Genomic DNA, 12,145 nt, shown 5'->3' with positions numbered 1-12,145 from the left:
TCAGTGTGGAGGTTGTGCCCGGAGGGGAAGGGGGGGTGGTCAGTGTGTCCGAAGGTGGGGTGGTGGTCAGTGTGTCCACAGGTGGAAGGGGGGTAGTCAGTGTGTCCGCAGGGGGAGGGGGCGCAGTGTGGCCACTGGAGGGCGGCCCACGGAGGGGCCCACTAAGGCTCTGTCGCCCAAGGGCCCACTAAAACCTGGAGCCGGCCCTGCAGCGGAGAGTAAGAGGAGGGAGCCTGAAGGGTGTGTGGAGAAGAAGAAAATAAAGGAAATAAATTGTGAAAATAAAATAATATGAAAAATATGAAAATTATAAAAAATAATAAAGATAAAAATATATAAAAAATGGTATAAAATGACATCTATGGGAAAAAAAATTGGGGAAGGGGACTGTTATAATCTTACCAACCCCCCGAGGACTAGGTCACTTGTGATCAACAAATCTGGAAACAGAAAAGTTGGATTGGTACTTGTGTACCAACAAATATACCAGACAACAATTAGAGGACATGTTATAGAGTACAGATATTTACAGTTATAGGAAACTCGCAGTATCATATTCGCGATTGAGTCCATGTGGTTCTATGCTTTGTTCCAAAAGGATTCTCTTTTCTTGAGCAGTTATACACGGTCACCGGCTCTTCTGGGTCGATTGCTTGGTACCACAGTCGATAGATTATGGTTGTATTTCTGGAAATGGTATGGTACTGGTAACAGTAAATTGTTAGTGCAGATAGTGGATTTGTGTTGACCTATTCAGGAGCCCACTGGTTGAGTGGTTTATCCTACATAAATAAGTCCACACAAGCATTTGATTAGGCATTTGAACCGTTGACGGGGCACACAGGTTTTCGTTCCAATGTCTGCTCTGATAAGCGAGTCTCTTAGGTTTTTCAGATGATGGGTGCATGCCAAAGGGGGATTTTGGAATGCTGTCACTGTGGAATGAGCTTTGGAAAGAATATTATGTTGTTCATAATTTTATTGCTTACAGGGTGGAATGTATGTACAAAAGGTATGCAGGACTGTTTTTCTCGTTGGGTATGATGTGTCGTTGGTGGTTGTAAGTTCTTTTTTGTAAGTTCTGACATCTCACTAATTCTGGTAGTTTGAGTGTTGGGATCACTCACAAGTCGTTTGACTCCGGAGAATTGTGAGCAGGGAATCAAGTTTTTGGTGGAGGGTGGGTGGCAGCTGGTGTAGTGGAGTAAACTGTTGCGGTCTGTGGTTTGTCTTTCAACTGAATCCATGTATCAAATGGCGTAGGGTGGGGCAACGTTTGAGCCCAATGTTGTGCATTGTTTGTGGATGTAAAATTGGTCCTGGAAGAGAAAATAATTCTCCTCCAGATCAATGTAGAAGGAGATGTGTGATGGTGATTGGCCAGTGGTGCTTAATAGATCAGTTACTGCTGCTATACCTTTGATATGCTGGATGGATGTGTATAGAGAAGTCACATCCCAGGTGACTAGGATGCTATTGGGGGGTAGTGTGCCGATCTGGTTGATAATAGATAGAAAGGAGGATGTGTCAAGCAAAAAGGACTGAGTGTTCTTGATAAGTGGTGTGAGCACTTTTTAAAGTAGAATAGACAGAGGGGATAGGATGGAATCTGTGGATGCTACTATCGGTCTCCCTGGTGGTTTCTGTAGTTGTTTGTGAATTTTTGGTAATATGTAGAATACCAGGGTGATGATGTGAGGATTGGTTAGGAATTTAGCAGTTGTGTTGGTGATTATGCCTTCTTGGGTGTATTGTGAAATGAGGGAGAAGATGGTTTGCTGATTCTGAAAATCGGGTCATGTGGGAGTTTGCCGTAGACCTGGTCGTCATTGAGTTGGCGTAAAGCCTCCTCCACGTATTCATGTCTGTCCATAATGACCAATGCCCCTCCCTTGTCAGCGGGTTTAACCCCTAGGCGCACCACGACGTTATACTACGTCCCCGGGGCTAGATGCTTAGCGCACCGGGACGTAGTATAACGCCTAGCTTCTGGGACCGGCTCACGAACGGAGCCGGTACCAGAAGCAGCGGCTGTCAGCTGTCTATCACAGCTGACACCGCGCTGTAACACCCGCGATCGGAGCCGGCTCCGATCGCGGGTGTTAACCCCTTACACGCCGCGGTCAAGCATGACCGCGGCGTGTAAGGGTGTTCCTGCTGTGGATCGGATCCCCCGTGCCGCTTACCGGGGGATCCGATCCTCTTCCGGGCAGCTCCGAGGACTGGCATGTGCCCCGGAGCTGCCCGGTCTCCATGGCAGCCAGACCCCTTCCGGGTCTGACTGCAAACTGTCTGAGCATGCGCAAGCTTGCTCAGACAGTTTACACTGCTCTACAATAAAATAGTATTGTAGAGCAGTGTATTGAACTTAAACCAGTGATCAGAGCATCACTGGTTTAAGTTCAAGTATGTATAAGTAAAAAAAAATGCAAAAACAGTTAACACTACACATTATAATAAATAAAAAATAAATACATAAAATATAAGCCCCTAAAATGTCACTTTCCCATAAAAAACTTAATAAAGTATAAAAAACATAAAAACACAAAAAAAACCTGCATATTTGGTATTGCCGCGTCCGTAACAATCTGCATAATAAAACAGAATTGTTACTGGACCCGCACGGTAAACGCCGGAGGAAAAAAACGCAAATTTTATGCACTCTAAAATAAGCCCACTAAAAAGAACAACTGTTCTCGCAAAAAATAAGCCCCTAACCAGATTTGTCAGCCAAAAAATAAAAAAGTCATGCATATGAAAAGATGGTGATGCTAAAATGAATAAGATTTTCTCCAAATTAGTTTTTATTCAGTACAATTGAATAAAATACACAAAACCACCACATATTTGGTATCCCTGCGTCCGTAACAATCTGTATAATAAAACAGAATTGTTATTAGATCCGCAAAGTGAACCCCGTAAAAAACAACCTAAAAAAACTCTCTCTGAAAAAGATGATTTTTTATTAATGCCCTTTAAAAATGCTCTAAAAAAAGTGATTTTAAAAAGTTACGCAATCTAAAATAAGACCACTAAAAAGAGCTATCATTCTTGCAAAAAATAAGCCCTTAAACAGATTTGTGAGGTGAAAAATAAAAAAGTTATACATATGAAAGACGGTGATGCTAAAATTAACAACAATTTTGCCAAATTACTTTTTATTCAGTAAAAATGGTAAAAAATAAAAAATATATATAAATGAAGTATTTTCATAATTGTGGCGACCCATAGAATAAAAATAATATACTATTTTTATGGTATGGTTAACGGCCAAATAAAAAACACATAAAAATTTTCCTAAAAATTGATGATTTTCATTTCCTCCACCAACAAAGGGTTAATTAAATCTCACCAATTAGCTGTAGATGCCCCAAAATTACATACCAGAAAAGTGCATCTCATGTGGCAAAAGAAATAAGCCCCTATAGGTCCTCATTAAAAAAAAGAAAAAAATTATAGCCTGTACAATGTGACATAGCAAATCTGATTTGGATGGCGCCTCCTTCCCTTCTATGCCCGGCCGTGCGCCCATACAGAAGTTACCACCACATATAGAGTATCCGTGTACTCGGGAGAAATTGGGTATCAAACTTTGTGGAGCCTTTTTTAATTTAATCCATTTTAAAGTTTAATTTTCCACCCAAAATGAGTGTATTGTGAAAAAATATTACAATTTGCAGACTGCACCTCCATTTTGTTTTAACCCCTATAAAACACGTAAAGGGTTAACAAACTTCTTAAAAGTAGTTTTTCATACGTTGAGGGGTGTAGTTTCCACAATGGGGTAATTTACGAGTCTTGCTATTATTTAGGCCTCTCAGTGTCAATTAGAAGTTGATCAGGTCCATCTAAGTACGGGTTTTGGCGATTTTACAAAAAATGTGAAAAATGGCACCCAAATTCTGAGCCTCATAACATTCTAGTAAAATATGTGGAATCTTAAAAAACCATGCCAACATAAAGCAGACATTTGGGAAATGTAAGTTATGAATTTATTTGGGTGCTATGACTGTCTGCATCAAAAGTAGAGAATTTAGAACGTTGAAAATAAAGAATTTTTCAAAATTTTTGCCAAATTTTGTTTTTTTTCATAACTAAACGCAAAAGATTTCATCCAAATTTTTAAACTAATTTGAAGTACAATGTGTCACGAGAAAACAATCTCAAAATCCCCTGGATATCTCATAGCGTTCCAAAGCTATAACCACTTATAGTGACACAGGTCAGATTTGAAAAATGGGACCGCGTCCTTAAGGCCAAAATAGGCTGTGTCCCCTAGGGGTTAATAATGAGATCCTTGTTATCTGTAAGGGATTTTAAGGTTTGTCTGTCAACGTTGTCCATTTTGGAGTGTGTCTTATACATGCCTCGCTCGAGGTTGTGTCTGAAGGCATCTACATCTCGTTTGATGACTTGTATGTAAGTTTCTACTACTGGTGAATTTTTGGGTGGCATGTAAGTGCTTTTAGTCTGAAGTCCAAGAGTGCGTATGTCTATGTGCTGAGGGGTGATGTTGTCATTGGGTAAGGTGTCAGGTCGGGAATCTTGGAAGTGGGCTTGTAGTCTAATGGATCGTAAGAAACGGTGAAGATCTAAGTCAAATTTAAAAAATGTCAAAATTATATGTAGGGCAGAATCATATGCCTTTCTGTAAGAGGTTATATTGGGCTGGACTGAGTGACTGGGAGGAGATGTTGATTACTAGACAGTTGTCAGTGGGGTTCTTGGGGTTCATATTGTAGCTTTCTTGTCCTTGTGACACGATGTATGCACGTGGTACCATAGTAGGGCGGGCATACATCGGCGCTGGGGAGAGGAGGAGGTGATGAGTGGAGCTCACCGACGCCCCTCTCCATATGAATACACACAGCCATAAAGTGTACGGGGGACGTATATACACTGTATATACATCAGCCATATATATGTCCTCCATATGTTCATGTGAATGTAGCCTTATAATCCTGTATTTACATTCACATGGTGGGTATGCTGCTATGTTGGTGGTAATTTTGGAAATATTCAACTCTGCTTTCAATAATATTAGGTATAAACACGCTACTGTTAGGCCGAGCATTGCTTCAAAGAAGACAGTCAGATTTATTGGTTCAAACAAGCATAGATCAACTACAGAATAATTTATTGAGTAAACCTGTTTGATCCTATAGCAAGCAAAAGGTCACGTGCTGCATATAACTTTTCTCAAGTGTCAAAACATTGCTGAATTGTATCGTAGGATTTGCAGAATTATACGCAATCCTGAGTTATGAGTCCTACAAGTTTCTAAATGTTAAATTCTCATCTATATATAGTAATGCTTATCATTTCGAACTAGGCAAAATTTAAGGGGTATATTTTGACGCTCACTGAGAGCAGCAAAAAGCTGGTCTACGGAATTTTATTTCACCTTCATGGATGTGGAGACAGTTCTAAACCTTTTCTGTCGTGAGCCAACTCATTAACCCCTTGTGCCACAATCTAGCATCCCAGTGTAAATTATAGCACAATTCATGCACCAAAAACACTGAGCTTAGAAACATATAGTTTCATCAGCATGTTATAACAGAGATACAAAGAGATTAGAAGAGTCACAGAAATGCATAAAAGAAAACTTCCTTTTGTCAAATCCCACACTGATGACCACCCTATAGAACCAGATGATGAATGCCACTCCAGGCACATTTAAAGGGATGTTCTCATCTGGACATTCACATTTAATTTAACCGCTTACTGACGTGTGGTATATTATTCTTCTGTATTATTTTGCATCTTATTCTCGACCTCACCACTTTGCTTATCCCAGCTCTAACTCATCTCTTTAACCTTTCGCTACCCACTGGTATTGTTCCATCCTACTTTCAAACTGTTACACCCATCCTAAGAAGACTTCTCTGTTTCCATCTTCTCTGCTAAACTATCATGCTATCTCGCTATTTCCAGGAACACAGGAACGGACTGGCACACGGATCAGGAACACACGACCACGGGAACACAGGAGGAGGAACTGGAACGCAGGATACACGGAGGGCTTTGTCTTTAGAGGAATGGCTTGAACATCGGGTGGGGAATGATGGGAGCAGGTGGATTAAATGTAGACCCGGAAGTGGCCAGCGCCAATCACCTGTGAGCTGCCCCTTTAAATCTTGAAGTACCAAGTACCGCCATGCACGCGCCCTAGGAACCGGGGCCGAGCACTGGGCCTAGTCCGGACAGGAGGGGAAACCTGGAGAGGTAAGTCCACGGGAGAGGTAAGTCCACAGTGCCACGGAGAGGGTCACGGGTGCACCCGCGATATGGATCGCTGGTGTGCCCGTGACATGGCCCAGATATCATATCTCTTCTAGACAGAATTTCAGAGTATCTATCAGCCATATCCTCCTTCTTCAGTTCCCATTTTCTAAAACTTAACTTAGGAAAACATAACATATGAATATTTCCAGATCTAACCATCACAATGCATTCACTACACACTATAAAGTCTGCTGCCTTGGAGTCATCTTTGACTCTGCCTTTCCTTCAAGCCTCAAATCTCGGCCTTTACTACAACCGGCCCCTTCCATCTCAAGAATATCTCTTGCTTACCAATCCTTCCTTAATCCGGAGTCTGCAATTTTGATACTACAAAATTGATACTCTGTGCCCTCATGATCTCCTGCTTGGACTACTGCAATATTCTTCTCTGTGGTCTTCCAGCAAACTCTCTAACACCTCTCCAATCCATCCTAAACTCTGCTGTCCGCCTATTTTCTCTTTGCGCTGTATTTCTGCCTGTCTTTTCACTGGTTACCAATTGAACAGCAAATTCAGTTTAAAATATTAAGCATGACATACAAAGCCATCCATAATCTGTCCTCTTATATATATCTCTGAAGTAATCAGCTAATACCATCCCACACTTAATCTTCATTCCTCCCAGGACCTTCAGCTTCACTCTCTTATCATATGCTCTTCTCACAAACATCTCCAAGACTTCTCCTGTGTATCCCCCATACTTTGGAATTCTCTTCCAAAATGTGTCATAATGTCCCCCACCTTCCAATCCTTCAAATGTAACCTGAATACCATCTGTTTAGGATCACCTACAATATGCAATAACTGCACTGTTCTGCTCACCCCGTGTCTTCATCAACCCTCCCATACAGATTGTGAGCCCTCACTGGTAGGTTCCTCCTTCCACTTGTTCTAGCTCTCTGTAGTTTTTATATTTGTACTTGCATTTGCTCTTGTCTTAATGTAATGTATATGAATCCCTTACTGATTGCACAGCACAATGGAATTAATGGTGCTCTATAAATAAATAATGACAATATTCCGCTGTAAAAATGCCTGCAACAAATAATACTTCACTACTTTAAATTGGATTGGAGATCACAGAATGCATGGTTTCTGGAACAGGAGGAGTTACCCTATGAGATTCCAAAATTTCACAGAAAATTTCAAAGATCCACATGATTGGATGCCACAGGCAATATTACGAGATTTTCTTGCACTATTTAGACAAACTTATTTAATATTATTTTGATTCAGTCTTTGTGCCTGCAATGAACAGCCGTCAGAAATAAAAAATAATTCAGTTGCTATTTACTTCACTACCAGATTTTATCTTGATCATTATTCATTTCCAGCCATTTCATCTTAGCCATTGTCTCCCATTATGACTATCTCCCCTTGCGCCTTAATTTTCTGCCTCATTCCCTGTCCTGAGATTGCCAGTTTTCCTACAGCTTTCATTTTGCTCTTGTTTACACAGTTTTAAGTTAATCCCGGCTCCCTTCTCATGTCTCAGGCACGAGGCAGAGATTAATGAGGGAGGCACGAGAAATATCAAACAACATGTACCCTCAGACTTCAGGTCGCTCCCTGAGCATTAAGAAGGGGGAGGAAAAGGAACCTTTGTATTCATAAAATCTGGGTCTATCACTGTCTGAATAATGTATTTATATCTCACGCCTGGCAGAGCAGAATTAACCCAGTAAGCTATAGTCGGCCTAGAAAAACCACAAAGAAAACAATCAATTGGCCAAAGTCAATTTTATGTTCTTTGTGTGGTGGATAGTTATTTTCCATTTATTATCCTTATTCTTGTTTAGTTTTATTCTAGGAAAAGTTAAGTAAGTTCGTTAGAATGAAAGTGACTAATGGAAATCAAAGCAAAGGTACAAAACTATTTGGCCGGAGGTATAAGTACAATAGATGTAGTATAGGTAACTTTTATGTGTCCCAGGAGTAAGTGGCCCCATCGCAGGTTTACCATTTTAACATACCCCTCCAAACAACTACTACAATACCCACTGGTGAAAGTACCTCTATAGCAGCTGTAGCGGCTGTCATGGGGCATACGAAGTGCCGCGTCAGGCTGCTCAGCTGCTGATAACTCTGAGTCTTCTGGACACAGGTCGAGAAGTAAGAGTTCTCTGTATGGAGACTGTCAATTGACATTCCATTAGGGGATTCTGGAACAATTTGCAAATAGGTTTTCCAGGATGGGATAAAGAAAACCACACCTCTTGTAGCTATCTCTTAAGGCAGCCCCCTTGACATCAAGCATGGCCTAATGACATGATGCAAGATTAAGACCAAACCAGTACATCTATTCCAGAAATCCTTACAAGGTAGCTAAAAGAGATGTGGTTTCCTTACCCCATCCTGGAAAACCTATTTTCATATCATCTGGACTCAGTTGTGTGTGGCAGAGACTTGATGTGTTGTGATGCTGCCATCAAGCCTGCAGGGCCATAGTTCGGGACCTACAAAATGATGGTATTTAAAGAGGCGCCAAAGTAGAGGGGACATTACAAGTAGGGAGGGCAACAGAATTGGAGAATTATGCAGGGGGAGACCAAAAAGAGGAGGCATTGTAAGTGTTGGCTTTACAATGGGAGGCATTACAATATGCGTGGTCACTAAAAGTGGTATAGCTTTTGTAGGAAAATTAGGGGTGGGGGTTAGGGTTCTAAATGAATTTTGATGGAACGGTAACTGTACATTGTGATACCTAATATATTTGTACACCGAAATGTACAGTTACTGGGAATGTGCGCCAAGTCATTATGTTTTTCAGAAAGGGGGATGTGACTGCCATGGTGCATGCCCATGTTAGAAAAGCATGGCACTGACACTGAAAGGTGAAAATTTCCATGGAATACACCATACTACAGTATTCTCGAGACTTATGAATGATGTCAAGTGCTTTTACGCTTTTCATGCTTTTATGGGTGAACAGTGACTGCTGGAGTTATAAGAGCCTTGTGGCTTATCTTTTTGTTTCTTTTATGGGTGTTATATTTAACCTACAAAATTTGCAGTGTGAACATAGCCTCATATGAAACCTATGACTGCAATTGTTATAGGAGCCCTGTGATTGATTTGTGGGCCATAACACCAAAGCACATTTTTCAAAAAACATAATAGGAAACAAAAACTGCAATGTTATTGGAGATTGCTATGGCCATTCTTCTGTAACGGGTCTATCCTGTTGGGCCAGTGTTGGGTTACTGAATCACATGTGCACAGCTCGCGTGTGAAGTATTGTGCATACAGAATTACATTATACATTGTAACATCATTATTTATTTATTAATTGTCAGTGAGATCAATGATCCTGAGTAAAGGCAGATCCGTTTCCCCACCGGACTAATCAGTTCCAGAATAGCGTCCATTTACTTATTCCTTCAGGGTGCTAACCTTTTCATTTGTCATTGTGCTGTATACATAAGTATGTGATCCCAGGCATAATGTACCCTCTATGGAAGAGTTGCCACACGTGACTTATTATGTAAAATATAAACATATATAGAAAGGTCCGGCAATAATGAGCCTGAGACATCATATTTGAAAGGTTAAGAGAGCTAAGGAATGGATTTCATTATAGACATTAAAGTTGGGGATTCAATTTGATGATTAGGTCTAGAAATGGTTCAGCGCTATAATATGCACTGTAAAGGCAAAATGGCCAAAGCAAGGACTCCATCAATCTCCACTGGGCTATTTAACTTTGTTCTAAAGAAACACATAGGGCATTGTAAAGTGTTTTGTGATCAGAAGTGTAGGACCTAACTGTGTGATATAGGGTATAGCCCCTTATAATGCTCTTTACATAAGAGATATTTTCCTGTTTGATCACTAAAGCCAATATATGTCACATTATTGGTCATGCTCATGAGTCTTAAAGAGTTTTTCTGGATTACAAAATCCTAATCATGTCACCTTTCCTTTAATCCATGGGTTGTGTATGGTATGGAATTTCTGCTCTACTGCCATGAGCATCTCGTAGCTACAATACCCCACCAAATCTGTGATGAGGTGTGGTGCTGTTTTTGGAAGAAAATAGCCCGGCTTTAATTCAGTCCCCTTGTGTACTGTCATTTATATGTAGCCTTGTGTAACGGAGCTTCTATGAATAATTCAATCTAAGAAAACACGATGCCAGGTTCCAAAATTGAGACATGTTTTGGGGGCGAAATGTTTAAATTAAGAACAACCGTGGTGAAAGGGTTAACCCACGGCAGCACTTCACACAAGCTACAATGATACAACAAGAGCAGACATGACGCACTTGCTCCCGTACACTGGGAGAGAAAGGCAGCACTGAGCCCAGGGGAGGGAGACAGGTTGGGAGAGGACAGACTGTATAACTGCTCCAAAACTCATAACATCGTATGTTACCTTATTCCTGTCTCAAGGATCCAGACAGAGACAAGAACCTGTTTTGTTCACAAGGCACTTTATTAAAGTAATTAACGTGCTGGTCTCCCCCCCCCCCCCCCCATTTAATGAATTCTAATTAAAATAACATAATTACATTTTTTGGTTATGATGTCAGCGACTGCCTTGATAGTTTTAACTCATATATCACGCTCAGACGGTGTCTAGCTGAACACCACTATACTGAATCTATGAATAACAGTAAATAAATCGGTGCCCACATCATGTAGAGGAGAACACAGAAGGTGGCACATAGAAACACTGCACCCTACCTTTATTTGCTGGTATATTGCATAGTACTTAAAATTGGATCGATATTCCACAAATAGAAATTAGAATCCAGCAGTAAATCTTCCAAAGGTTTTCTGATTTATCTGAAATTTAAAATTTTGGGTTGGGTGTGTAGAAGACCGGTGGCGAAACATGTTAACTCACAGCACAACGGTAACCCTAAATGCTTGCGCTTTATGGGCATTGATTTGATCAAACCCCCATCCAGAGGAGGGAACTGGGATCAAAAAATCCTCCAAATTGTAGATGGGTATTTAGACTGAATACAACATCTCCGAACGGTCTAAATGAACAGCTAAATTTTAGCTGCTTTATATAAAAATATCCCTGAAAGCTCCGTTCTGTATATACATTTTTTATGACAACCCGAATCATCATCCTTTTTGTATTGACCTAATACCAAATACTGTACATATGTATATAGTTTTCTCCTTACCAATGTTTGTACATATATATAGTTGATTTCTGTCATTACAAGTAAACACTGTTGTCGTTCTCCGGCTGTAGAGAGAGCAGTCATGTTCCGCTAGCGGGTCATGTGACCATTGAGTCAAGCGACAATAACGTGATGACAAAGCCTCTCACTCCCCCGAAAGTGATGCGTCCTCCGGACATGCGCACTAACAGGTCACCGGTACTTCTGGTTAGACCGAACAGAAGATGTGCTGCCCAATGAGGTATGTACCACGCGCCTCAGCGGGTAGGGGTTATGGCTTTAAATATGCCGCGGGAGCGGCCTTCCGGTGCTCCGCGGCGAACTAAGCGGTGTCAGTCACGGCTCACACTGGGGAGTGTAAGCAGCGCTCCCCGTCTGGTCCCGATAACGGGTTATGCGTCTACCTGACCTTCTGACCAGATATAAAACATCGTTTTATATCTACTCGGCTTCTCTACCTCAGTGAAGCCCCTGATGAGTCCCCTGATCGGGACGAAACGCGTAGGGCGAGGTTAGAACTGTAATAGGGTCAGATTGGGACTGTCCTTGTAAGGGCGGGAGCAAAATATTTTGGGTGCCAGGACATAACAGGGTCTTACTAGGGTCTCCATTCATCAGCGTGACCCCCAGGACCTGTTCAGAAGTGGACCTACACCCTCAGAGCCACAGGTATCCTGGCACACTGCCGGCGATGGTAAGATTGTTCCGTTTATATTA

The sequence above is a fragment of the Engystomops pustulosus genome, chromosome 6, assembly GCF_040894005.1.
Source record: "Engystomops pustulosus chromosome 6, aEngPut4.maternal, whole genome shotgun sequence".
Taxonomy (NCBI): domain Eukaryota; kingdom Metazoa; phylum Chordata; class Amphibia; order Anura; family Leptodactylidae; genus Engystomops; species Engystomops pustulosus.
This window is presented reverse-complemented; position numbering follows the sequence as displayed.